Here is a 27,096-nt window from a genome sequence, read left to right as displayed (position 1 = left end):
AGAAATATCAATAACCTCAGATATGCAGATGACACCACCCTTATGGCAGAAAGTGAAGAGGAGCTAAAAAGCCTCTTGATGAAAGTGAAAGAGGAGAGTCAAAAAGTTGGCTTAAAGCTCAACATTCAGAAAAGTAAGATCATGGCATCTGGTCCCATCACTTCATGGCAAATAGATGGGGAAAACAGTGGAAACAGTCTCAGACTTTATTTTTTTGGGCTCCAAAATCACTGCAGATGGTGATTGCAACCATGAAATTAAAAGATGCTTACTCCTTGGAAGAAAAGTTATGACCAACCTAGATAGCATATTCAAAAGCAGAGATTTTACTTTGCCAACAAAGGTCCATTTAGTCAAGGCTATGGTTTTTCCAGTGGTCACGTATGGATGTGAGAGTTGGACTGTGAAGAAAGCTGAGCGCCGAAGAATTGATGCTTTTGAACTGTGGTGTTGGAGAAGACTCTTGAGAGTCCCTTGGACTGCAAGGGGATCCAACCAGTCCATTCTGAAGGAGATCAGTCCTGGGATTTCTTTGGAAGGAATGATGCTAAAGCTGAAACTGCAGTGCTTTGGCCACCTCATGTGAAGAGTTGACTCATTGGAAAAGACTCTGATGCTGGGAGGGATTGGGGGCAGGAGAAGAAGGGGACGACAGAGGATGAGATGGCTGGATGGCATCACCAACTCAATGGACATGAGTCTGAGTGAACTCCAGGAGTTGGTGGTGGACAGGGAGGCCTAGCATGCTGCGATTCATGGGGTTGCAAAGAGTCAGACATGACTGAGCGACTGAACTGAACTGAACTAAAATATCTTTTAGAAAATAAGTGTGACATAGATGCTATTCAGCATGGGGTAACTACATGGTTGCCATTTTTAATTCCTCAGAGATATGCTCCTACAAATAAAATTCCATTTGCTCTTTATCTACATCAAGTGAAAAAAAAATCATTTCAAACTACAGCATAAAATGTGCCCTTCCTTTCCACAGCTCTTCTTCAGAGTATGCCCTGCCCCCAGTAAGCAACCTGTTGATGAGATAATAGTATGATTTTCCTCATCTGCCAGATTTCTGTGGGAACCAAGAAATAGTACAAATATTCATTATGTAAGTAGACTATTGTATTACATAGATTGTAAAGCAGATGCTGATAATTTCCTGGAGGGTGTTACTGTGTAGAAATTAGGCTGTAGGTTCTGCTCCCTTTGAAGGTCAGCAATTCCATGTTTCCATAGCACAACAAGTAAAGCAGTTTTGTGGTTCAGGGGACAGGCACCAACCTCAAACTGGATTTTGATTTCTAGCTCTACCACTTACCAGCTAGGTGACCTAGGGCAAATTAGTTCTCTCTCTCCATTTAGCTTCACCACAGTAAAGTAAGATTAATTATAGTTCCCATTAATATAGAATTACTAAGAAAATTAAATGAGCTATTATTTCTAAAGGACTCATAACAGACTTTGGAGACAGAAACTGAAGCAGAAAGAAAGTGTGCTTTGGTGCCAGACTAAAGGTAGGTTTTGGTAGGTTTTAATTATGAGTCTTCCATGCATTAACTGTATGACCTTAGGCAAGTTTCCTAAAAGTTATGTTTCAAATGGAACTAAAATGGAACTGAGATCTCCATCAAGCCCAGCTCATAATATATGTATCTCTGTGTTCAGCTGTTCAGTAATGTCCAATTATTTGTGACCCCATGGACTGTAGCCCATCAGTCACCTCTGTCCATGGGATTTCCCAGGCAAGAATAATGGAGTGGGTTGCCATGTCCTATTTTAGGGGAACCTTCCCAACCCAGAGATTGAACCCATGTCTGCTCATGATATATACCCACCTAATCCCTTGCCCCTTCTTTTCAAAACTCTCAGTTCACAAATTTGCAACAATATCAAATTATATAATTCCCACACTAATAAAATTGAAATTAGATTTGTTTTAGTAGCTTGATTTGAGGCATAATAAACTTTCCTTCATATCTTTGTCTTAGGCAAAGATCTCCTGCCAATGAATACTAAAAAAAAAAAAAAACAAAAACAAAAACAACTAGCAGATATACATATTTGTATGATTTGCTAATTCATTCAAAGAAGTTATCAATAAGAATGAAGCAAAAGATTTAGTAAATTTTCACTTTATTATAATTGTGATTATGTGATAATGACTTTTAGAAGAATTTCTTTTGGTAGGAAGATGACTACTGATTCTTAGGCCTGATTTCCCTAAGGCTGTTACTGTTGTTTTTGTTGCCTACATATGGGAACCTATCTCTCCACTCTTGTCTGAGCAAAATATCCTTGAGCCTGCAGTTCTTGTGTGATATTGATTTGACAGGAAACACCTCTTCCTAAACAGATGAATTAAAGGAAGTTCAGTGACGTCCTTAAATTACTTCTCGTTAACATTTCCTCCCACTTTGCTACAGTCTTCAGATACATTTTTCCAGAAGCTTTTCCTACACTTGAAGGCCTCCCATGTTCATAGGTGGCAATGTAACCAGGTGCAAATGAGACACCCTGATGTGTCTTGAACACCCACCATGTATACAGCACCTTCCTCTGCACCTTTTGAGCCTTTTGTCATTGGAGAAGTGTAAAACAGAAAAAAACTGCATGCAACCTCAAAAGCTGACTGAGAATTGAAATGACTATTTTCCTGGAAAATTTCAATCAAGAAAGCTTAAATGTATTTGTGAACAGCATGAGAAAATTTGCATTCTCACTAAAAAATCAAAGAAACACAAATTAAAAGAAAATGAGACGCCATTTCACCTCATGAAGTTATCAAAGATGATTACAAAAATTATAATACCTGGTGCTAAGAGTAGGAGAGTGAGATGGATCTAACATTCACAATTACCAGTGTGTAAAATGATATGAAATTTTTTGAAAGAAATGTCATAATATATTATTGTTGTTGTAGTTGTTGCTGTTCAGTTGCCAAATCGTGTCCAACTCTCTGTGACCCCATGAACTGCAGCATGCACTATCTACCTTAAAATATGAATAGAGCTCTTCCCAGTGTTTTCGCTGTTAAAAATCTAAAGGTGATCAGAATATAGGAAAAAGTGATTCTTGTGCAAAGGTGTTTACTTCAGCATTATTTGTTTTGGTGAAATATTGGCATCAATCTAAACATTTAAGTATAGAGATATGAATGAGATTATAGTATACTTATAAGACAAAATATTACCCTGTTTACATATTATACTTTGAAATGACTTTAATAGTGTAGGGAATTATTTTGATACAATTTTAAATGAAAAAGCCAAATGAAAGTTGTACATGTTGTGTATATAGATGTAAGAAATTCTCCTATCATTTAACAGTTGGTACTCAAGTGAAGAAATGTTGAATAATTATTTTCATGATCATAGTTTTCTTTTTCTTGATTCTCCAACAATGGCATGTACTGCTAATACTGGCACTTAAATACCTTTTAAAACTACATAAATATGATTACAAACAACATTATGAAGCCCAGCAAAGTATTTTAAAATATTAGCATGTGATTGACTTATGGGAATTATTTTAATCCCTATAAAATTCTACCTATTGGTGCATAATGTTTTCTGATACTTTCTCCTTTCATATCAGTGTCATATCAGTAAAGCTTCAATACTTTGGCCACCTGATGCCAAGAGCTGACTTATTGAAAAAGACTGATTCTAGGAAAGATTGAGGGCAGGATGAGAAGAGGGCAACAGAGGAAGAGATAGTTGGATGCCATCACCGACTCAATGGACATGAGTTTGAACAAGCTCCGCAAGACAGTGAAGGACAGGGAAGCCTGGTGCACTGCAATCCATGGGGTTGCAAAGAGTCAGACACCACTGAGCAACTGAACAATAATGATAACAGTGTCAACTTGCTGTCCAGCAGCAGCTCAAAAGCACATCTGACCTGTTGCTAAAGTTTATGCTGCTCCAGCTCTAAGGAGAGCTTTGTGAAAGCTTCTGCTGTATCAGTCACAGCACAGCTGGGTTAATGGAATATTCTGCCCGTTAGCAGAATATTTGTACTTCTTAGGAGCTCAGAGAGAATTGAGCATTACTCCAAGGAAGAGCCAACTAGAGCCAAGGGTAGTGCATGGTATTGAGAAATCACCCCAGTGAGAAGTTACTTGTTACAATGTCTGGAAGCTTCTAAATGTTGAGTAGCTTTATATATGGCAGTTATAGCTGAAAAAGTATGCAAATCTGCCCTCTGCTTTCCAAAAACACACGTTGAATTAGGTGTCAGCAAGGCAGTCCTTCAGAGCTGACCACTTATATCGGGCATTCTGAGATGTCTCTTTCCTTTCCACCCCTAAGTGACCTCTTTGCCAGTTTACCACTAGTTTACTTAAATCTAATTTTAACAGGTTACCTGGAATAGTCTTTTTGTTCATACCGTCTCGCTAGATATAATTGGTATTAGTGTCCCATTTCACTCTGAAAAATGTCCTGGTTTAGTGAAGGTGTAACCCCTGAAAGTAGGCAAACATACCTCGAAGAGTAGCAGATTAAATGTTTACTTGCAACAAACCGTCTACTATTTTCCCTCCTCATTATTATGATTTTTGCTTTAGGTGACATCATTCCGCACTGAGAGTAATCGAATAGCCTTCTAAATAAATGCTCTCTCTCTGGCCTTACATTTCTCCGATATACTTTACATGTTGATGCCAAATTGATAGAAGATTCATGTAATCTCCTTTTCACCCTGCTTGTTAAAACCTTGCCTCAAATCCTCATGGTGTAAGGTTAGAAGATAAGAAGACCGTACATATGATCCTTCATAATACAGCTTCAACCAACAACATAGAAAATACTCAATGAATATTGGCTTTTGTTCTTATTATCCTGCAAAATCCAGCTTTATCATTTTCTCCAGGAAGCCTCCTCAAGATTTCTTATGCTGCATCACTGTTTTCTACACCTTGTATTGTTATACTTTTCATGCTATATTTTACTATAGGTTTGGGTTCCTCATTGACTGGCAAAGACTGGATGTTATTTGTCTCTGTATTGCCAGTGGTGGTGGTGGTTTAGTTGCTAAGTCACGTCTACCTCTTTGTGACCCCATGGACTGTACCACACCAAGCTCCTCTGTCCATGGGATTTTCCAGGCAAGAATACTGGAGTAGATTGCCATTTGCTTCTCTAGGGAATCTTCCCAATCCAGGGATCGCACCCGGGTCTCCTGAGTTGCAGGCAGATTCTCTACCAACTTTGGCACCAGGGAAGCCCAAGTATTCCCAGAGTACCTAGGAATAGGTATGTAGGAGTGAATTTTGAGTCAAATGAAATTTAATTTTTGATTGATGTTCATCAGTCTTTCCAATGAGTCAGCTTGCTAAGGGTAGATTTACAAAAAGGAATGGAGAAAATTAGGGCCTTAGGAGTCTAAATGTGGATGACTGCTACTGCTAAGTCACTTCAGTCGTGTTCAACTCTGTGCGACCCCATAGATAGCAGCCCACCAGGCTCCCTTGTCTCTGGGATTCTCCAGGCAAGAATACTGGAGTGGGGTACCATTGCCTTTTCCAATGCATGAAAGTGCAAAGTGAAAGGGAAGTCACTCAGTCGTGTCCGACTCTTAGCGACTCCATGGACTGCAGCCTTCCAGGCTCCTCCATCCATGGGATTTTCCAGGCAAGAGTACCAGATGGCTAACTCATGACAAGAAAGACATACTGATGGTAGTACTGGGCAGAGGGGAGGAGAGGGTGAGACGTATGGAGAGAGTAACATGGATACTTACATTACCACATGTAAAATAGATAGCCAATGGGAATTTGCTGTATGTTTCAGGAAACTCTAACAGGGGGCTTTGTATCAACCTAGAGGGGTGGGATGGGGAGGGAGCTGGGAGGGAGGTTCAAAGGGAGAGGGTATTGTATACCTATAGCTGATTCATGTTGAGGTTTGACAGAAAACAACAAAATTCTGTAAACCAATTATCCTACAGTAAAAAAAAAATTTTTTTTTTACTTAATTAAAAGAAAAACAAAAGAAATACTGATGGTAGAAGTGATGAGAGATAGGTAGTCTGGACAATAGACTCTTCCACAATTTCCCAAAGAACTGTGCCTTCAGTGTTCAAGATTGCAGGCTGCCAGCAAGACAGCATAGAGGAATGGCATTGTAGGAGAATTCTGGTGGCTCCCATCTCCTCTGCACAGTATCACTTTTCCCTAAATAAAGTGTCCTTAGACTCATGATTCCTGGTCTCCAGGGCTCTCATGCCTTTCTGTCATTCCAGAACCCCAAACTGGGATGCTGCTGCTAACTGAAACTGGCTCTGCCAGTCTGGCATGCTTCCACATTTGCCTATTTTCTTATCCTGGCTCCATCCCTAAGGTTCTTTTTCCTGGTGATTATATAGAGAAAAAAGTCCACCTTTCTAAGACTGGGTTAATCTTCTTTAAACTATGGAGTTGTACATTCCTTGGCTTTATAGCATAGTGATAGCTGAATATTTAGAATGCATATCCTCTTGAGCCAAAGAAATGATTCACAATTGTGGGAATTTCAGCCGAGAGGAGTCCTGCACTGAAGGTGACATTTAGTGAATACAAATCTCTGAAGAGTGGCCACCTGGACCACCCCAGCCATGTACTTCTTTAGGAATAATGCAGTCTCAGTATTTATTACATCTGTATTATATACTAATTTCTAGCATATTTTTTGTTTTGCCTATGACATTAACATATAGTTTCTCTTTCCTTTTATTCTTTATTTGGGCCTCTAAACTTTAATTCTCTATACTTTTTTTTCAGTAAACTACTTTCAATTTAATGTGAATAAAAGAATATGAAAGTTAGCTTTGCCCCACTAAATCACTGTTATGCATTTAGCACCAAATTAATGTAAAATAAAATTGTGCCGTTTATAACTGCAATTTTTAAATATGTAAGATAATCTCTTCCCCCAAATTATCTTATGTTTTGAATTTTTAAATAATTTCCCTTCACATTTCTTCCTTTGATACATGTTTTATGTCCCATCCCTCTTGACTTTGGTAAAAAAAATAATCAATTGTTCTTATCACTCTAATGACAGCTAGTTTGTTTTTAGTTAACACATCAACAAACCAACATGTAAGAGCATTTGATCTGAATTTTCTCAACCTTGTCACTGACTTGGGCTGGGAACTCAGATTTCATATGCTCTGAATGGCACCCCACTCCAGTACTCTTGCCTGGAAAATCCCATGAACGGAGGAGCCTGGTAGGCTGCTGTCCATGGGGTCATGAAGAGTCGGACATGACTGAGTGACTTCCCTTTCACTTTGCACTTTCATGCATTGGAGAAGGCAATGGCACCCCACTCCAGTGTTCTTGCCTGGAGAATCCCAGGGACATGACTGAAGTGACTTAGCAGCAGAAGTTTGATATATCCCCTAAATTCATTTAGAAATCTACCCTTGAGAACATTTAACCCAATGAAACTGGGAACTAAACAAGGATTGCATGGATGTGTCCATGTTCACGCTCAGTTGTGTCCAACTCTTTGTCACCTATGGACTATAGCCAACCAGAATTCTCAGTCTATGGGATTTCCCAGGCAAGAATACTGGAATGGGTTGCCATTTCCTCCTCCAGATCTTCCCTACCCAGGGATCGAACCTGAGTCTCCTATGTCTCCTGCATTGACAGGCAGATTCTTGGATGCTGAGTCACCTAGGAAGTCCCTAAACAAGGATTATCTACCTCTTTAACCCTCCTTGTTATATGCAAAGTCTATAACTCCAACTCTTTCCATTCCCACCCCCTGAACATTTCTTCTTGGCTGAGACTTCAGTTCTAGGGACTGCCATATGACCCAGCAATCCCACTGCTGGGCATACATACCAAGGAAACCAGAATTGAAAGAGACACGTGTACCCCAGTGTTCATCACAGCACTGTTTATGATAGCCAGGACATGGAAGCAACCTAGATGTCCATAGGCAGACGGATGGATAAGAAAGCTGTGGTACATATACACAATGGAATATTAGTCAACCATTAAAAAGAATGCATTTGGATCAGTTCTAACAAGGTGGATAAAACTGGAGTCTATTATATACAAGTGTATATAATAACATATACAATATAATAATATAAGTCCAAAAGAAAAACACCAATACAGTATATTAATGCATGTATATGGAATTTTAAAAGATGGTAATGATGACCCTATATGCAAGACAGCAAAAGAGACATAGATATAAAGAACAGACTTTTGGACTCTGTGGGAGAAGGCAAGGGTGGGATGATTTGAGAGAATAGCATTGAAACACGTATAATATTACCATATGTGAAGTAGACCACTAGTCCAAGTTCAATGTGTGAAATAGGGCACTCAAAGCTGGTGCACTGGGACAACCCAGAGGGATGGGATAGGGAGGGAGGTGGGAGAGGGATTCGGGATGGGGGACACATGTACATCCATGGCTGATTCATGTCAACATATGGCAAAAACTACCACAATAATGTAAAGTAATTAGCCTCCAGTTAAATAAATGAATTTTAAAAAATAGGGAATCTGTTTTAATTAAATTGGGAAGTCCTCCTTAATAAACATGATATTTTATTGATGTATGTGTCCTTTGTGATTAAAAATGAGATTTATGATTGCTACTTGAAGTTTGAAAGTTTGGATTTGTTAACTTATCCTTTGAATGATAGTAAGATAGAATATGTAAAAATATAAAAGGCTCTATTCCAGATGGAATAGTGTTTTCTTACAAGGCAGAACTAAGAGTAGTTAGTCATGTTCAACGCTTTGCGGACCCATGGACCATAGCCCACCAGGCTCCTCTGCCCTTGGAATTTTCCAGACAAGAAAACTAGGTAGGGTTGCCATTTCCTACTTCAAGGGATCCTCCCAACCCAGAGGTAGAATCCATGTCTCTTGTATCTCCTCCATTGGCAGGGGGATTCTTCACCATTAGCATCATCTGGGAAACCCAACTATGATATAGGTGTGTGAAAAGAACTTGTGTTCTCTGCAGGGTGCTTATGGTTCACTACAACCAAATTAATTCAACCTGTAATCCATAATTCAAATCATATAATTCAAATTCTCTGTGTCTATATATATTTCCTGCTTAGTCTCTCAAATACCCAGTTACATAAACGTCTTTTAAGTAATTGTTCTTTTACCAGCACATTAATTTTTAAAATTGTTATTTTTCTAGGAGGCTTACTTTTATATATTTTAATGTTATTCTCTTTGTCATGTAAATATTCATGACAACTATTTTCATTGTAAGTTATAACTCTGGTCCAACTGTGGACCAGAGTTTCTTTAGGAAAAAATGTAAATATATGTTATTTAATATTTTTTTTACTTTTCCTGTATCTAAATATACTTCTGTCCTCAAGGCTTGCTTTTAGTTTCTTTACCTTATAATGCTTTTATGTCCAATGACTTTTACATTTTTTACATGTTGCTTGTAATCAGGATGTATTTGGATTTTGTTTCTTAATCAAACAGAAATTCATTTTTTAAAAGTAGAATTTATCCTACTTAGATGTATTATCATTGCCACTCTGCTTGGCCTTATGTAGCTTAGTTTTAGGGTTTTTTAAAAATTATTATTATTCTTTATCTTGGTTAAAATTCCTAAACAGTTATCTTTATGTTCTTAGTTTTTGTTGTGTGGGTTCTGTGAGTTTATTTTTAATTTTCCAATGAGGACAATTGTTTCTAAATCTATAGAAGTAAATGCACATACACACTATGCTTTAAAGAGTGAGTTCATTAAGTAATTCATTCAACTAATATTTATTGTACACTTACTGTATACTAGGAAGTGTTTTAGGCAGCTGAGATACATCAATAATTAAAAGTCAAGAAAACATGGAACTTGAATCCTAGTGAGTTGCTTTCAAGGAGTTAGTTATAGTTAATTCATGGGTAAACTCCAAAATTAAAGTCTTTTTTGCTTTCCGAATTTAATGCGAATAACTTTAAATACTATATCTTCAATTTTATTTGCTTTCCTCCCAATTTAAAGCTCTGAAGGAGGAAATGGAAACCCACTCCAATATTCTTGCCTGGAAAATCCCATGGACGGAGGAACCCAGCGAACTACACTCCATGGGGTCACAAAAGAGTCAACCATGACTGAGCAACTGAGCACACACACAATTTAAGGCCTTGTTAGTGTAATCTACTTGTTTAAATCTAAAAATATACATTATTTTTATTTGTAGCTTAAACAGCTTCTATTCCAGAAATGTTTTATGTTTTGTTCGTCTATCCAAAACTACAATTACTAAGAGTATTAACTATGTTTAACAAATTTACATCATATCCAGTCATTTAACTGGGCTTCCCTAATGCTCAAATGGTTAAGAATTTGCATGCAATACAAGAGACCTGGGTTTGATCCCTGAGTCAGGAAGATCCCCTGGAGAAGGGCATGACAACACACTCCAGTATTCTTGCCTGGAGAATCCCATGGACAGAGGAGTCTGGTGGGCTAAGTCCATGCGATCATAAACAGCTGGACATGACTGATGTCCTTTAATGATACATTTTTCCGGTTTTTAAATTCTGAGTTTTAATTTGTCATTCAATCATTTGGAATGCATCTTTAAAGAATATCTGCAGAATGGACATAATTTCTGAGCCAAGCATATCTGACATTATCATTCTATTGCTTTCATGTGTGAGTAAATATTTAGGAAAAAAAAAATTTAAGTCATAGGTTGATATACTGAAAACTCAGTAGCACCTTTTCTGTTTTCTAGTTCATGTCTCAACTTGTCAGGCTTTTATTCCTTTGTGGGCAACTTTTTTATCTATACAGTTGATGAAAGGATGTATTAATTGTCCTTGTGATTCAAAGGACCTAGTAGGTGTTTATTTATTTGTATCTTTTTATTCTAGGCCATTATAATATTCATTTTTAAACTCAGGGAAAATACCATCCTTGTACTTGAAATTTTGCCTTGTTAATGTGTACTTGATATTTGCCTTCTTTAATAACCTTGATGATGTTTTCCTCTAAAATGTATATCTACAACACTAAGGTTACATAGTTATTGTCTCAAACTCTAATTTCTTTTCTTTCTTTTTCTATCTTTGTCCTTTATTCTCTATTATAGGGGAGTTTAAGTTTTTCTTCCTCCTTCAAGATTGCATTTTCAGCACACACTTATTTTATCTTTATAACTGTCTAATCCAGCTTCACATACTATATACATTTTTGTACCCTACAGAGAGTGTAAAATAATACTGTCCATATTTGTTTTCCAATCCCCTTAGTAAATAATTTATGGAGATAAGCACTTTTTCTAAGCCATGCTGATATTATTCTCTCTTTCTCAATATCTCTTTAATTTTTTATTTTATTTTCAAATGGGATGTCATCTACACTGACTGTATGCTTACTACTCACTAGGGTGAATGAAATGCTTTGGCTCTGATCATCAAGAACCTACCTGGGAACTGATTACATTCCCATTTCATACTTACGGCTAAAAAGCAGAGTGAAGTGCTGCCCAAATCTTACATCTTATGTGAGAACTTACATCTTTGCATCTAGCATGTCTGTACTGTGCTAATCTTCTCTTGGCCACTTGTATCTAGAACTTTTGCAAGAGAGGGTCATGACAGTAGAGGTTAAACCTTTGGATGCACCCATGCATGATGCATGATGTCAATTACTTTTTAGCTGTTAATATTTTATTATATGACCCAATAGATTCCCTTTATTGTTGCTTTTTTTTGCTTGCTTTGTTTGTTTTTAAACATCCCTTTTATAAATTAAAAGAATCCTAGCTAATATGATAGTTATTATATCTCTATGTGTTTTAGCATGTTGGAGACAGAGGCAGTCCATAAAATTTTAACTGCTGAAAACTATGTCAAGGACAGTGTCCATCAAACAGCTATTTAGTCTTAGATCCAAGAAGAAAATAATTTTGCCAGTTGAAAAGTTAACTGAGTAGGACTAAGAACAAGTCATAACTTGTAATTTGACAAATTCTGGGTCTGGATATCATGCTCAAGAAAAAATAAAGGAGAAAACATCAAAACTAAAAATATTTTCCCATTTAAAAATACTACTAACCGAAAGAAAGTTATCACCATGATGAAAATAAAAAAGCAGACCTCTGAAAATGATACAGAAGCCAGAATATAATTATAGAAATTTGACATACTTCCTAGAATGTATAATGTATTACCTCTGAAACAGAGGTATAAATCAACTTGGAGAGAATAGATTGAAATAAAAAACATCAGGCTGATATTTAAAAATGGGTGGTGAGATAAGGGAGGCTATCAAGAGAATTAAATAATAGTGACAGATTTTTAAATCCACAGTGATTGATGTTAGCAAAGAGTAGAATCAATACAGCAGAAAACTGATTCATTGGCACAGACATAGCCATGCCACACATGGGTGCTCACTCATTTCTGATTCTTTGTGACACTGTACTATAGTCCTCTAGGCTCCTCTGTCCACGTACTCCAGGCAAGAGTACTGGAGTGGGCTGCCATGCCCTGCTCCAGGGGATCTTCCCAATCCAGGGACGGAACCCATGTTTCCTGCATTTCTTGCGTTGGCAGGTGGATTCTTTACCACTGGGAACAACCTGGGAAGCCCCACTGATAAAGAGGTTATACTTTAAAAGCCCACTTATAATATAGGGGGAAAGGAGAATAGAGTTGCAGTGAGGAGGGAGAAAATAACAGGTATGATATTAAAAATACAGAAAACTAACTTTAGAATAGTAGAGTTTTCTAAGAAAGATCTAAAAATTGGAATAGAAGCATAATGAAATGTATTATGGAACAGTTTTCTTGAGCTGAAAAAATGAATATACCAAATAAAAGAGCCTTCCCTTACTATAAGCAAAGACTAAAAATAGATACCCACATTCAGACAAGTCCTAAAACTTTTTTTTTAATTACAAAGACTGAAAAAATTCATACTCTCATCTTGTGTCTCCCCCAAACAAAGTATATAATGCAAACAATAAAACCAACACAGAATACCTAGAAAGAAGCAAAAAAATCACACTGGCCCCAGCCCTGTATCCAACTTCTTTCCAGAAGACAACACAAGTGTTAGGCAAAAACGTCATGGCACAAGGACAATATACACAACAAAATTCCTATTCTCAGACATTCAAGGGCTCAGAATTAATATCACACCTGCATCATCTTGAAACAAAGTAAGAATTCAAGTACACGAAATATGTAAGAGGGTTTATGGTTCCTCCCCTTCTTTGTTTGGTCCCAACTCAGGAATCCAGGTAGAAAATGTCTCGTCAGGGCAATTCTGCAAACTGGGGGAGACACTAGGTTCTCCCTTTTTCCTCAGCTGTTTCTCTTCTCTTTCCACACTTCACCAATTTCCAAAATGTGTTCTTTGTGTGAAATCTTCTACTTTACAACTGAGATGGCCTTGCATGACTTATCTGGTATCTACGTAAAATAATAGGTGCTATCCTGGACTAACAGTTGCTAAAAATGACAAAAATGAGTCTTGAGAGTCACACAATGCTTTGAACACTGCATCTTTTTTTCTCCTTTACTTTTCTCCTAAAAAAACAAAGGTGAATAACATCCTATTATAATCATTTTAATTACTAGAAAATGTAATCATAACCCTCCTTTCTTTGGAAAATTCTCATTTTATAATGTAAGTCATAGTTTTTCTTTTTAGTAAGATTTTTTTTTCCATTTTATGTTTTTATTTTCTTCTTTAGGTTTCAAGTTTTCTTTAGTGTATTGCTTTTTTTCATTAAAAAAAAAAGGACAAATTTTAAATGTAGTTCTCATGCAGTAGAGATGAGATCTGGAGTGTTCAGGATGGTATGGCCTTAGACTCTCATGCAATAGAGAGATGAATGCCTAACCAGGTGTTGACCTTGGACTTCTCAGCCAGGAGACCTAGGAAACAGTTTTCTAACCAACATTCAGGGACACGTTTATCTGCCAATAAAACAAAGAACATCTTCCTGGTATTTAATGTACATAAGAGAACAAACACACCATAGCTCCTGAAGGATCTTACAGTCTTTGGGGAAATAGGTTCTAAACCAGTAAGCCCACCTATACACACATCCTTGCCAATTTGACTGTGTGCCCAGCACAGCACCTCAGCTCCATGAAGTCATCTTTAGTTTTTACAGCAAAGTATGTTGGGGTTGAACATGGACTTTGGAGTTAGAGCATCTAAGTTCAAATCCAGACTGTACTACTTATCAACTGTGTGATTTTTGAGCTGAGGTTAGTAATAAGGTTAATCAAGATTCAATAAATCAGCATTTGTAAGTTGCTTACACTGCTTAGCATATTGTAAATGATCTGTAAATATGAAATGAATAAAATCCAGTTTGATCAATTTTATGATCAGTTCCAAGTTCTCCAAGAGGTTTGTCATAGTCTTACTTCCAGACTTGATTTTTATTGTCATTTAAAGCATTAAAGCATTTTGTTTCTCCACATCTTTTTCATTATTTGAGGGAAAGTTGAGAGAGGGTATGTTGGGTTTGTTTAGTCACCTACCATTTTTAATCACATATCTTGCAAAGCTGAATAGAATGTTTAAATAGGCCCAAGCCATGGGGGTATTTAAATATTCACTTATAGACATTCCTAATTTCTAAAATAAGTATGTCCTTTGTGTACTGCTTCAATAACCCTTTGCTTCAAGGAAGAGGAAGATTATACTTAAATTCCTCCTTTTAACCATATCTATCTTCTTGGATCTAAGGACTTTACTGGCTTTTTAGGCTTTTGGGTAGGTGGGCTGGCGATATAGTTACTTTGGCAATGACAGGTTTAAATGAACAGAGTCAGCAGTATAAATAAGCTGCTGCCACAAAGCAAGATTTCCAAACCAAAGAAAAATCACATTTTCATGACTGAAGTTCAGAAATTATTACCTAACATTAAATTAGCCAGGTCCCTACCCTTGGGCTTCCCAGGTGGCACTTGTGGTAAAGAACCCACCTGCCAAGCAGAAGACATAAGAAACACAGGTTTGATCCCTGGGTTGGGACTATCCCTTGGAGGAGGACATGGCATCCCACTCCAGTATTCTTGCCTGGAGAATCCCATGGTCAGAGGAGTTTGGTGGGCTACAATCCATAGAGTTGCAAAGAGCTGGACACGACTAATGCACCTCAGCACACACATACTTCCCTTGGGCCTTTTCTTCAAATCCCCCTCTGTATCACTTTTTATATCTCAACCACTTTTTAAACTTTTCTAATATGTTCTCTTTTCATACTCTTTGTGGGGTTCTTGTGGCAAGAATACTGGAGTGTTTTGCCATTCTCACCTCCAGTGGACCACATTTTGTCAGAACTCTCCACTATGACCTGTCTTTGGTGGCCCTGCCCAACATGGCTTATAGCTTCATTGAGTTATGCAAGCCCTTTGCCATGACAAGGCTGTGATTCATGAAGGGGAACTTCCAGATGTACAAGCTGGATTTAGAAAAGGATCTCTCACAGATGAACCAGAGATCAAATTGCCAACATTCGTTGGATGATAGAGAAAGAAAGAGAATTTCAGAAAAACATCTACTCCTGCCTCATTGACTACATGAAAGCCTCTGTCAGTGCATCACAACAAACTGTGGAAAATCCCTAAAGAGATGGAAGTATCAGACCACCTTACCTGTCTCCTGAGAACCCTGTGCGCAGGTCAAGAAGCAACAATTAGAAACGGACATGGAACAGCGGACTAGTTCAAAACTGAGAAAGGAATAGTCAAGGCTGCATATTATCACCCAGCTTACTTAATTTCTATGCAGAGTACATCATACAAAATGTTGGGCTGGATGAATCACAAGGTGGAATCAAGACTGCCAGAAGAAATATCAACAAATTCAGATATGCAGATGATACCATTCTAAGATATGGAAGAGGAACCAAAGCACCTCTTGATGAAGATGAAAAAGGAGAGTGAAAAAGCTGACTAAAAACTCAACATTCAAAAAACTAAGATCATGGCATCTAGTCCCATCACTTCATGGCAAATAAACAGGGGAAAAGTGCAAATGGTGACAGATTTTATTTTCTTGGGTTCAAAAATCACTACAGATGTTGACTACAGCCACGAAGTTAAAAGATACTTGCTTCTTGGAAAGAAAGCTATGACAAAACTAGATAGCGTATTAAAAAGCAATGACATCGCTTTGCTGATAAAGGTCCATCTTGTCAAAGCTATACTTTTTTCAGTAGTCATGTGTGGATGTGAGAGTTGGACCATAAAGATGGCTGAGCACCAAAGAATTGATGCCTTTGAACCTGTGGTGCTAGAGAAGACTCTTGAGAGTCCCTTGGACAGCAAGGAGATCAAACCAGTCAATCCTAAAGGAAATCAACTGTGAATATTCATTAGAAGAACTGTTGATGAAGCTGAAGCTCCAGTGCTTTGGCCACCTGATGTGAAAAGCCAACTCACTGGAAAGGATCCTGATGCTGGGAAAGACTGAAGGCAAAAGGAGAAGGGGGTGGTGATCAGATGTTAGATAGCATCACTGACTGAATGGACATGAATTTGAGCAAACTCTGGGAAGATAGGGAAGGATAGGGAAGCCTGGTGCTGCAGTGCATGGGGTCACAGAGAGTCATTCATGACTTAGCAAGTGAAGAACAACAAACATGTCCTCTGACTCCCCAGGTGGCTGGAGCGAGTAGTAAAGAACCCACTTGCCAAATGCAGGAGACTCAGGAGACCCAGATTCGATCCCTGGGTTGGGAAGATCCCCTGGAGGAGGAAATGGCAACCCACTCCAGTATTTTTGCCTGGAAAATCCCAGAGACAGAGAAACGTGGCAGGCCACAGTCCATGGGGTCACAAAGAGTTGGACACAACAGAGCCCCACACACATGCACACACATGCTATGTTCCCTGAAAGTCATATGAGGTTGGTAATGTTGCAGGCTCTCATTAATTACAGTGTAGCCAATTCCTTATTCTTAGAAAGAGAACCACGAAATACTTGTTACAGATAGAAATAAACATTTAAAAGTTCTTCTGGGATCCTATATGAAAAGTGACCTACAAAAATGACAACTGCCCTTAGCTCACAGGGTCAACCCTTGTTAATGCAATTAGCCCGGCAAAGTAGCTTCATTGTTCCCATGTTTGGCCTTCAGAAAACAATTTTGCACAAAAATTAATATGTTCAGTTCATTGAAATTCACGCCCCTAATAAGTGGGACAACTCACCTTAGTACCCAGATTGTCTCTCCATGTTAGGCCAAGCTCTCTGACACTTCCTCATCACAGAGAAAGGGGGAAGTCAACTTGCTTCACTTGTGTTTAATTGTGGTTTTCCATCTTTTAGAATAAATTACTAACAACTGAAAGTAGACCATTTTCTTTCGTAATAAAATAAGTGCAGGTTTTCTTTATGTTTTACTTTGTTGTTGTTGTTGTTTTCAGATAAGAACTGAAGAAGGGAAAGAGAGTAATGGTTTCAGTTAAGCCATTTTTAGTTTCTTGTCTTCATTTAATGTTTTTTAGCTGTGTCTTTAGACACTTCAAGAAGATAGTACTGATTTGAGAACAAATAATCAAGCAATAATCCTCCTGCTTAATTTGTGGAGAGTTTAAAAAGGTCAAATATTATGCACAAAATTTTCTATATGATAATCATCATTGACTAAGACATAAATTTTTAGTTTAGAGAAAACAGTAATTAAGAATCGAGTCCCTCTTTAGAAGAAACATCACATATTCTCATTGTTGACAGTTAGTTATGTGTACTCATTTAGGTGAAAAAACCAATACAGAATATTTGAATAACAATATTATCCCCCTCAAAACATCTTTTTATTGTTACCTTATTGAAGAAAATGCCTTTTAATGCTGAGTAATACTGGAAGACTTGAAATAAAAGAAAAAAAAAGTGTGAAGAAAATAAAACAATGAGGTGATTAAAATTGATTATTACTGCAAAACAGTTATGGTTTAGAGAACTGTTAAGAGGAGAAGTCATAGATGTGCAAAACAGGTATATTGAATCTTCTAAAAGGCAGATTTAGAGTGTTGTTAGTTTCTGACCAGATACTAGAACAAGAGGTGACAGAGAGACCCCCATTAAAATGCTTGGTGAGCACTCCAGAGGCCGCCTTTGAGTTAATCGGTAATTTTTCACAGACGACATCTAATCTATGAGTATAAATTACTTTGCACTCTTATTATTCCTTAATTGAAGTGCACCAATGTGAAATTGCCATAGATGTCGCAGGAATGATTCTAGCCCCAATTAACTTGGGTGGAATTGAAGTCCTTTTTTCCCTGAACTGGGACTATTGTCTGACATCTTGTATTTATTTAAATTGTTGCTAGAAAATTAGATGGAGGATGTGTGTGACTAGGTGTTTTATAAGGATGTTCTGGAGCCAAAAGAGCATCTACACAATCTATTTCTATTTTAATCCATACCCTCTGATGCAGCTGTTTTGTGTAACAGATGTACAGCCAGCAGTAGCTTAATCTCCCTAGATTCCATTTGGGAAGTGTAGATTCATAGCACTCTTTTTTTTTTTTCAAAGTGGCATTTAGAGTCTCAGTGATTTACAATTCAAAAGACAACCACCCTTATTTTTAACTAATTCTCTTACATAGCTGCTGTTGTTTAATATATGAAACATGACTTAAATTTTCTGTTGAGATTGTGGGGAAGGGCAACAAGAGTTAACTCAATATTAGGCATTCCATTCTATCAATTCTGAAAACTGTTGGAAGAACATATTGCCAATAACTGACAAATAATAATAGGCAACTGATTTAAAACTATACTCTTCTATTTTCCCTAGCCAGTATTATTTAGGAAAATATTCTTGGTTGAACAGCTTTTCCCTGGAATTAAAAAACATGAGAAAAATAAATCTGATCTCTAAACACAGATAACTGAATAGATAAGAGATTCAATTAACCCTGCAAAGGCTATAAATAATGATGACATTGTTTCCCAATTCTTGATATTACTAGTAAATATTATTTACATCAAGTATTATACCTCTAGGTGTTTTCTGAAAGTAAGTTTCAAAAGCTCTCTATATGAAAAACATGATCAGTTTATGTTTTGATTCAAATAATCTGCTCAATTTCTTTTCACATTTTTAACACATAACCAACTCTGAATGTTGTCTACAAAATCCCCTATGACATGAAAATGTCACATAATATGGTAATGGAACCTAACTGGCATCTCACCTTAACAAAGTTGTGCCCATTCTTAATTCAATTCAATATATGTATTTATTGAATGCCTATTATGTGACAAAGCCCTAGGGATACACATCAGGTGACTCCTAGACTTTCAATAGTCATTGATGAGATTATTTAGCTAGTCCCAAAACAAGTATTTTAGAATGAGAATAGTGCTAACCCTGGTTCGGGCTTGCTGAGATTAGAAGAAACCTAAAAAACCTAAAAGAAATAAGAAAATAGCAAGATTCCCACCACACACTTACTTATCTATTTGGCCAAAGTCAAATTTAATGAAAATAAAATCATTGCTCTTTCAATCGTATTGGTTGTTCTATATGTGATTTTTCTCTCTAAATCCAACTAGTTATAATTGTAAAACCAGCTTTCCACACACAGACAAAATCTCGTGGGAAGTGGTGAGGCTATGCTTCAGTAAAAATCTCCTTGGGATGACCCTAGTTTCATTTTTAATGAAATCTTTTCCTTGATTCTAGAGGAATTACACTCATGAATGAATGGGTGCGTAAGTTCCTTGCAATAAAGAAAAACGGTTCTTGATAATCATCAGATGGCCACAGTGATGAATGGATCAGTAGAAACCAGAGAGAGCATGGTTAGTCTACCTTAAGAAGGTGATGAGTAAATTAAACTAATTCAACTTAAATGCCCATTGATCCTTAACAGTGTTGTGTCATGGGCCAGGTAGGCATTTAGAATAGAATAATCCTCAAGAACCAGTAGTTCAAGAGCCTATTTAATTGGAGCATTTCCAAGTCTGAAAATTGATACATCTTAAGTATTCTCTACATTCGGAGAAGGCAATGGCACCCCACTCCAGTACCCTTGCCTGGAAAATCCCATGGATGGAGGAGCCTGGTGGGCTGCAGTCCACGGGGTCGCTAAGAGTTGGATACCACTGAACGACTTCACTTTCACTTTTCATTTTCATGCACTGGAGAAGGAAATGGCAACCCAGGGAATCAGTCATGCATTAAGGAAGATTGTATATGCTTCTTCATAATGCCACTAAAATTTATGAGTTGTCCATGTATTTAGGCCAATTTAGAGACCAGCATTACAGGTGATTCTCTAGTCTTGACAGTACTGTGTCCATTTTCAGTTCAAGTCCATGGACATTTATTAAGAGCCTAGTATACAGTAAGCCTTATGAATACACAATTCCTAGAAATTGTAAAAATAACCTTGACCTCAACAGACTCACTACTCACTGAGTTTCTTTTTAACATGAGTTCTTCAACTTTATCTGGTATTTTCAATGTCTTTGAAAGAAAAGACCCCCTCCATTTCTCTCTTAAAAGTCTGTTTCTCAAAACTTATACAAAGGACCTTGTGACAGGTCTCTCTCACAACTTTACCTCTTAGTCAGACTTCTCATCTAAATGGTTTCATCAGTGCAGCTGAGAGGTCTCTCCAATCTTTTAACTTTACTCACAGTTTTCCATAGTTCCTGGGTAGTAGACAGCTGTCAGCCAGACCAACTTGCGTTCATCATTCACCAATCAAGTGGCTCGGCTAGGAAACGAGCTAATGCCAAGAGTCCATCACAGCTATGGCAGAAAGTCACAAACAGCTGTCTCAGCCAGAAACCTCCCAGCTGTTACAGGCTAGAATTTCAGGCTGTAATTCCATGGCTTCTGCCCTGCTTTGTTCCAGTGTCTGACCTCCTCTGAATGAGTCCTGAGAGTGTCTGTAAACGTGCCTGAAAATTTACAGATGTGTGGTGTATGTAAATTTACATATTCTTGAAAAATAATCATCCACAGGACATGTTTTTAGCCTGTGTCTGTACACAAGAAATTAGCAGACCAGGAGTGCCTCAGTCCTCCACACTGGCTGCATTAGTGAATGAGGTGGCTCACCGCACAGTCAGTTCTACTTCGGATCTGGTAGGGGCCAGGCTTCCAGCTCTATCTTCAGATTTGCAAGTGGGACTTGGCCAGGTCATTAGCAAGTGAGGGGAGGGGAAGAGAGAATGGCAGAGCCAAGACCCCAACTTCATTTGTACATTGTGTCATCCTATAAATGTATGACCTCTTGTGTGCTAGAAGCTGGCAGAGGATACAAAGATGAATTTTTTTCACTCCCCTCCATCTCATTCAAATGTTTATAGTCTAATATGGAAAAGAGTCTTGTACATAATTTTTTATAAATATTATCCACAATAAGGGGCTTCCCTGGTGGCTCCATGATAAACAATACATTTGCCAATGCAGGAGACACAGGTTCGATCCCTGATCCGGGAAGATCCTGCATGCCTTGGAGCAACTAAACCCATGTGCCACAATTATTGAGTCTGTGCTCTGGAGTCTGGGAACTGCAACTACTGAGCCCATGTGCCACAACTACTGAAGCCTGCATGCCCAAGAACCTGTGTTCAGCAACAAGAGAAGCCAACGCAATGAGAAGCCTGTGCCCAGCAACTAGAGAGCAGCCCCCACTCACGGCAACTAGAGAAACCCTGCACAATCAAAGACCTAACACAATCAAAAATAAATGAAACTTAAAAAAAAAAGATTATCCACAATAAATATGTATAGTCACCAATTTAGCAAACACTTATTGAGTACTAATGGTTTGTTAGGAAGTGTACTGGGAGATAAATATTACAAAATAAAGAATTCTAACATAAAGGTTATATCTCAGTATAGGAAGTTAAAGCCAAAAATGGACGCTATAATCCCATATACAGCCTCAATATTAGAGCTCCTTATATTACTTTAATACTACCAAATTCCCCACCCTTGTTTCTCTGCCCTTTACTTTGTGACTTTTCCATGCCCAGAAGATTTGTGATGGCCCTCCATACAATGGAAAGCTTCAGATGAAAGTCGTAAGGAGCCCTCAAGGGAATATAACAATTGTATTAGTGCCCGTACATTTGTCTCTCAATGATACAGCCTTAGACTCTGAATAAGATGTTGCACACCTTAAGTCTTATTTTCTAGGCGTTATAAATATGCCTGTTGCAGGTAATACCCTATCCCACTCTTACCTTTAATATTATGTACTACTTCATTTAAGAACAGCAGTAAGTTGAGACGAGCATGTCTTCATTTTTATTATAGTGTGATTGTTCTAATTAAGTGTGTTCCATATCCCCATGCCTCTCTACACTCAGTGCCTGATGCTGTGCCTGTCACTTGCTCCAATACATTTTCCCTTGAGCTGAACTGTATGTTCTGAATATAATTAAGGGAGCCCCCTCCCACCAGAACCATATGGTCCTGTATAGAATATATGAAGAATGATGCACTCAGGGTAAAGGTCCAGTGTCGGTCTATTTAAGTTGCTCCTGAGAAGGGAACATAGCCCTTCCTGGAAATAAGACTAGACAGTTCTGACCCCGGAGCTCTGACTGACAGCGGTTTTCTTTGAGATGAGTGCTGATATCAAGTGAAGCTAGTTCACATTCCCTTTAAAATTAATGTAGTAATGAATGAGTACTTTATCCACTTACCTACTTTATGAAAAAGGAGTCCTGTTCTACTTACATGAAATCTAAAGAAACCACAAGTCATTATCCTGGAAATACTTTTGATGAAAGACAAATTTTCTATTGAGTTATGTTTAAAACCAGAGGAGTTTCCCGCACTTTCCTTTTTTGCTTAGTTATTTTTCTCTTCTCTGATTGTGCCTTTGTATTATAAGAAGGAGACTGCTGTGTTTCATTGTCACAAATGGATCATGCATTGGTTCCAATGTGTGACTGTAGAAAGGAGAAGATTATATTATCAAGGAAGAAATGGGGGTTATGTCGGTTGGATGATTTGTTAAGGAGAAAAAAAGTTAAGTGTTGAAAAGAGGAATGCTTAGAAGCCCAGGAAAAGTCACCCTTTAGGTTGCTACAGAAGATGTAAAGAAAGATCATACATACAGGCAAACTTCTTTATCAAAATATTAAGTGCATTTTTTTTTTTCAAGACAAAATCTTTAAGTCTTACTTTTTCATTAACTCACTAGGTGACCTCACACTCTTATCTACTAGTCAGGGTCATTATCTAGTTAAATGAAATGTGATATATAAAGTACCTAAACAAGAGCCTAGTGTACTGTAATGTTCTCACTAAATTCTAGTTGTGGTACATAAGACAAGAATTATTGATTGCTTTATAATAGAATGGGCTTCCCTGGTGGCTCAGATGGTAAAGAATCTGCCTGCAATGAGGGAGACTTAGATTCGATTCTTGAGTTGGGAAGATCTCCTGAAAGAGGGCATGGCAACCCACTCCAATATTCTTGCCTGGAGAATCCCCCCATGGACAGAGAAGCCTGGCAGGCTATATAGCCCATAGGGTCACAAAGCTTCAGATACGCCTGAGCAACTAATCTCATATAATAGAATGATGTCATTGTTTTAGTTGCTTAGTCGTGTTCGACTCTTTTGCAACGCCATGGACTGTAGCCCATTAAGGCTCCTCTGCCCATGGGATTTTCCAGGCAAGAATACTGGAGTGGGTCGCCATGTCCTTCTCCAGGAGATATTCCTGACCCAGGGATTGAACTGGTGTCTCCTGCATTGCAGGTGGATTCTTAACCACTGAGCTACCTGGGAAGCATATAGAATAGGTATTACTAAAATCCATGTAATTAGTCCATATTCTGGAATGATCATATGTATGTAATTTATTATAATATATATTAAAATATTTTAATTTTATTTGGTGTAAACTAAGGTGTTTATTTGTGTCCAGGGTAAAGAGCTGTAAAAGAAAAAAATGGCACCTCGAGGAGTGAGAATCTAATGTAGAGAAAATTTCAGATGGTAAAGAAAACACAAGTAGAAGGACACTGACATAACTGAAAGCCTGGAGAAAGAGTCTGGGGAAAAAAAGAATAGAAGCATGACCTGGCTGAAACAGAGGCTGAAAAAAAGAGGAGAAGGAGGTCATACTAGTGGAGCAGACTAGGTGCTGGGCCTGAAAGCTGAGTTTGAGAAATTAACATTCTTTACTTCTGATCGCAAATAATTAAGAGGAGCTGTGGCCCAGCTCAGGAAAGGAGCAGCTGTGACCTAGGATCTATATAATCAAATATTGATCACCCTTTCTTACCCTCTGAGCCATACTTGTTCCTCTGAGTGAAGTTTCTCTGGGCAGAACCTGACATGCTGTTTTTAATAAGGAAAGAGAATTTTTTGTTTTACCACTGGGTACAGTATGACCATACCAACTCAGTTTAGTAGGAAATTAAGGTTTGCTCCATTGCCAAACTTGTACCTATAACTGGAGCCGACTGCTTTTGTTGAGTCAGCCCCTCATGTGTGCCTTGGTAGAATTTTTCCTCTTTGGTGCTAGCAATATTCCAATTTCAATGTTAAGAAACAAAAGGCAGTCAAGTATAAAATACAAAACTGCTATTTTTATAATTCTAAGATATTTACAGAAATGATTAAGAACTAATGAAAGCTTTATAAATAATGTGCATTTAATTGCAGGGTATAATTTATTATTTATTTTCTTTGTAAGAATAGTGAGATGGGGAAAGAGTCTAAGCCTGTTTATACACAAATATAATCCTGAATGATTGGAGGAAGCGTGTTGGGTACCCCTTGGGTCAGCTACCCTGAATTCTGCAAAACACAGAATGCACCTCTGTGTGAATTAGAAAAAGGCTCCCTCTACAGGCTGACTCCTTTGTGCTGCAACAATATCCTCATTCAGGTGGCTCTGTTAATGAGTAAATTTACCTCACAGAGGTAGAGCTGGTCAAATGCAATATGCAAGCGGCCTTTCCTCTTAGAGATCAAAAAAATTCTTAGCATGCTGCATAATGATTTTTCTCTTGGCATGGATAATAGGTGAAAAGCCTAAAGAGCACGTTATTTTCTGTAGAATAACATTGCTTTTGCTATAATTAACTTTATTCAAATAAATTGCAAATTAAACTACTATAACTTGGCTCTGACCAACAAATATTCATCTATATTATGCATTTATCCATTTATATAAGAGATGGGAAATAGATTCATACAATGGAGGCAGGGAAAAAAGCTGGATTATTTTGCCTGAGAGTATAAAGATTTTTCTTGAATATCCTGCCAGAAGAAGCTGCCAGATGTTTTCTATCTTCTCTGAGTACGGAACAAAAAGAAACTAGCTTGCACTATATAGGTATTTCAATTCTGAAAAGAATTTCCTACCAAAAAGAATAATAAAAAATGAGTTGACAAGAGAATTTTCTTTCCAAGGTAGCTAGAACTTTAAAAGTAAGATTAAAGATTTGATTACCCTGCATTTAAAATTCAGTTTTCCCTTTCCTTTGGAAATATAAGGATAATTTATAGATAATAATAAGCATTTTTCACTGTAAGAAAAGTTAATAAAGGTACATAGAATAGACCTCATATATTCATTTTTTGTTGTGGGAGAGTTGATTTTTTACATGAATAAATACCCCTGTTTTTCTAGAATAGTTAAAGGCAAATATAAAGTAGTCTGGAAAAGAGGTCGGAAGGGTAAATTCATATAGCTAATTTTCGCCATCATAATCCTATAACCCAAAACACTATTACATGGGAATTGTTGGTTAGTAGCACAAAAAGAAGAGTGAACATAGACAATGTAGCTACCTTTTGCAAGCATAGGGCTTAGAAGATAGGAAAACTGGACGCCTGAACAGCTGTGTGACGTCAGGCAATTTATGTTCAGTCTCTGATACTAGTTTCTCATGCATACAATTACACGATGACATTAGTTACTAAAGTTACTTCCAGCCCTAATATTTTGGGTAGGAAATTCTTGTACTCTTTTCCTTTAGGACATCAGAATTCTCAAGTTTTAGTGCACATGGAACTCATCTGGGAACTTGCTGAGAGTGCATATTCCACCCACAGGCATTCTGGACCCCTTGTCCAGACATTCTGATTCAGTAGGTAGATTCCTAAGAATCTTTTTCATATACTCTCTCCATGGTGAGACTGCAGGAAGACCAAGAAATACATTCAGGAAACATTTGGATAAAATTAACTTTCTGAATAACAGGAGACATGTCTGACTAGACTTTGTACATTGCATAATTAGCAGTGCGTACGTGCTAAGTTGCTTCAGTCATGTCTAATTCTTTGTGACACTATGGACTGTAGCCCACCAGGCTCCTCTGTCCATGGAATTCTCCAGGCAAGAATACTGGAGAGGGTTGCCATTTCCTTCTCCAGGGGATCTTGCAGAGTGCCTGGCAAAAAGTAGGTGCCCAATGAATGCTGATTCAATGAACTAATTTTCATGAAAAGATTCATATTTTGATATGAATTCATCTCCACGATTATCTGATTCTCTAAGAGAAAGAAGGTATTTCTGCTGGAAGATAGATGATATACATACATTCCTCAGAAAACTCCAAATTGATGCAGAAATGCTTTGTAACTTACTAACTTAGCAACTTTTTTTAAGTCATACATCTCTTCAATATAACTCCCTTCCCATCCTCAAAGCAAAAGAAAAAAAAAAATTGAGTTCTCCACTTGCATGCCTTTCGCTAAGTGGCATAATAACAGAATGCTCTTTTCATTCTGAAAAAGGACTAACTCTTTACATTAAAGTGCAAGAAAATCAAGTTGTCACTTCAACCCGCAGCAACTGTCTCTTCCAGCACCTCTGCCAAATGTCACCCTTCCTCTCTGGGATTTGGTTCTCCTAACAGGTCTGGGGGAGTCTGCCTCGCTGCACAGCTTGTTACATCAGTCTCTGTGCCTCCAAGTCTCTGATCCTTTCTCATTTCACTTCATGTATATTAATACAGAGATTAGTTTCACTTTTTTCCTGAATAGCTAATCACTTGGCAGCCTACAGCCTACTGTGGCATGGCAGGTCAAAATCAGCTGAAAAGGACAGTGACTTCAAGTTGGAAAATATAATACTTCATGAAAACTGCACCCAGGACAGGACCTCGGACTTGTCACCCAGACATGA

The 27,096-nt window shown here is 37.7% G+C and overlaps 1 protein-coding gene across 3 annotated transcripts in view; it reads left to right on the top strand.

Annotated features, from left to right (window-relative positions):
- Nucleotides 1-27,096, top strand: part of NLGN1 (neuroligin 1) — a 786,357-nt gene that overhangs the window by 732,585 nt on the left and 26,676 nt on the right. The window lies entirely within an intron of this gene.

This window comes from Ovis canadensis, chromosome 1, assembly GCF_042477335.2.
Source record: "Ovis canadensis isolate MfBH-ARS-UI-01 breed Bighorn chromosome 1, ARS-UI_OviCan_v2, whole genome shotgun sequence".
Lineage (NCBI taxonomy): Eukaryota > Metazoa > Chordata > Mammalia > Artiodactyla > Bovidae > Ovis > Ovis canadensis.
The sequence above is the reverse complement of the archived record's forward strand: the minus strand, read 5'-3'. Positions and strand labels throughout refer to the sequence as shown.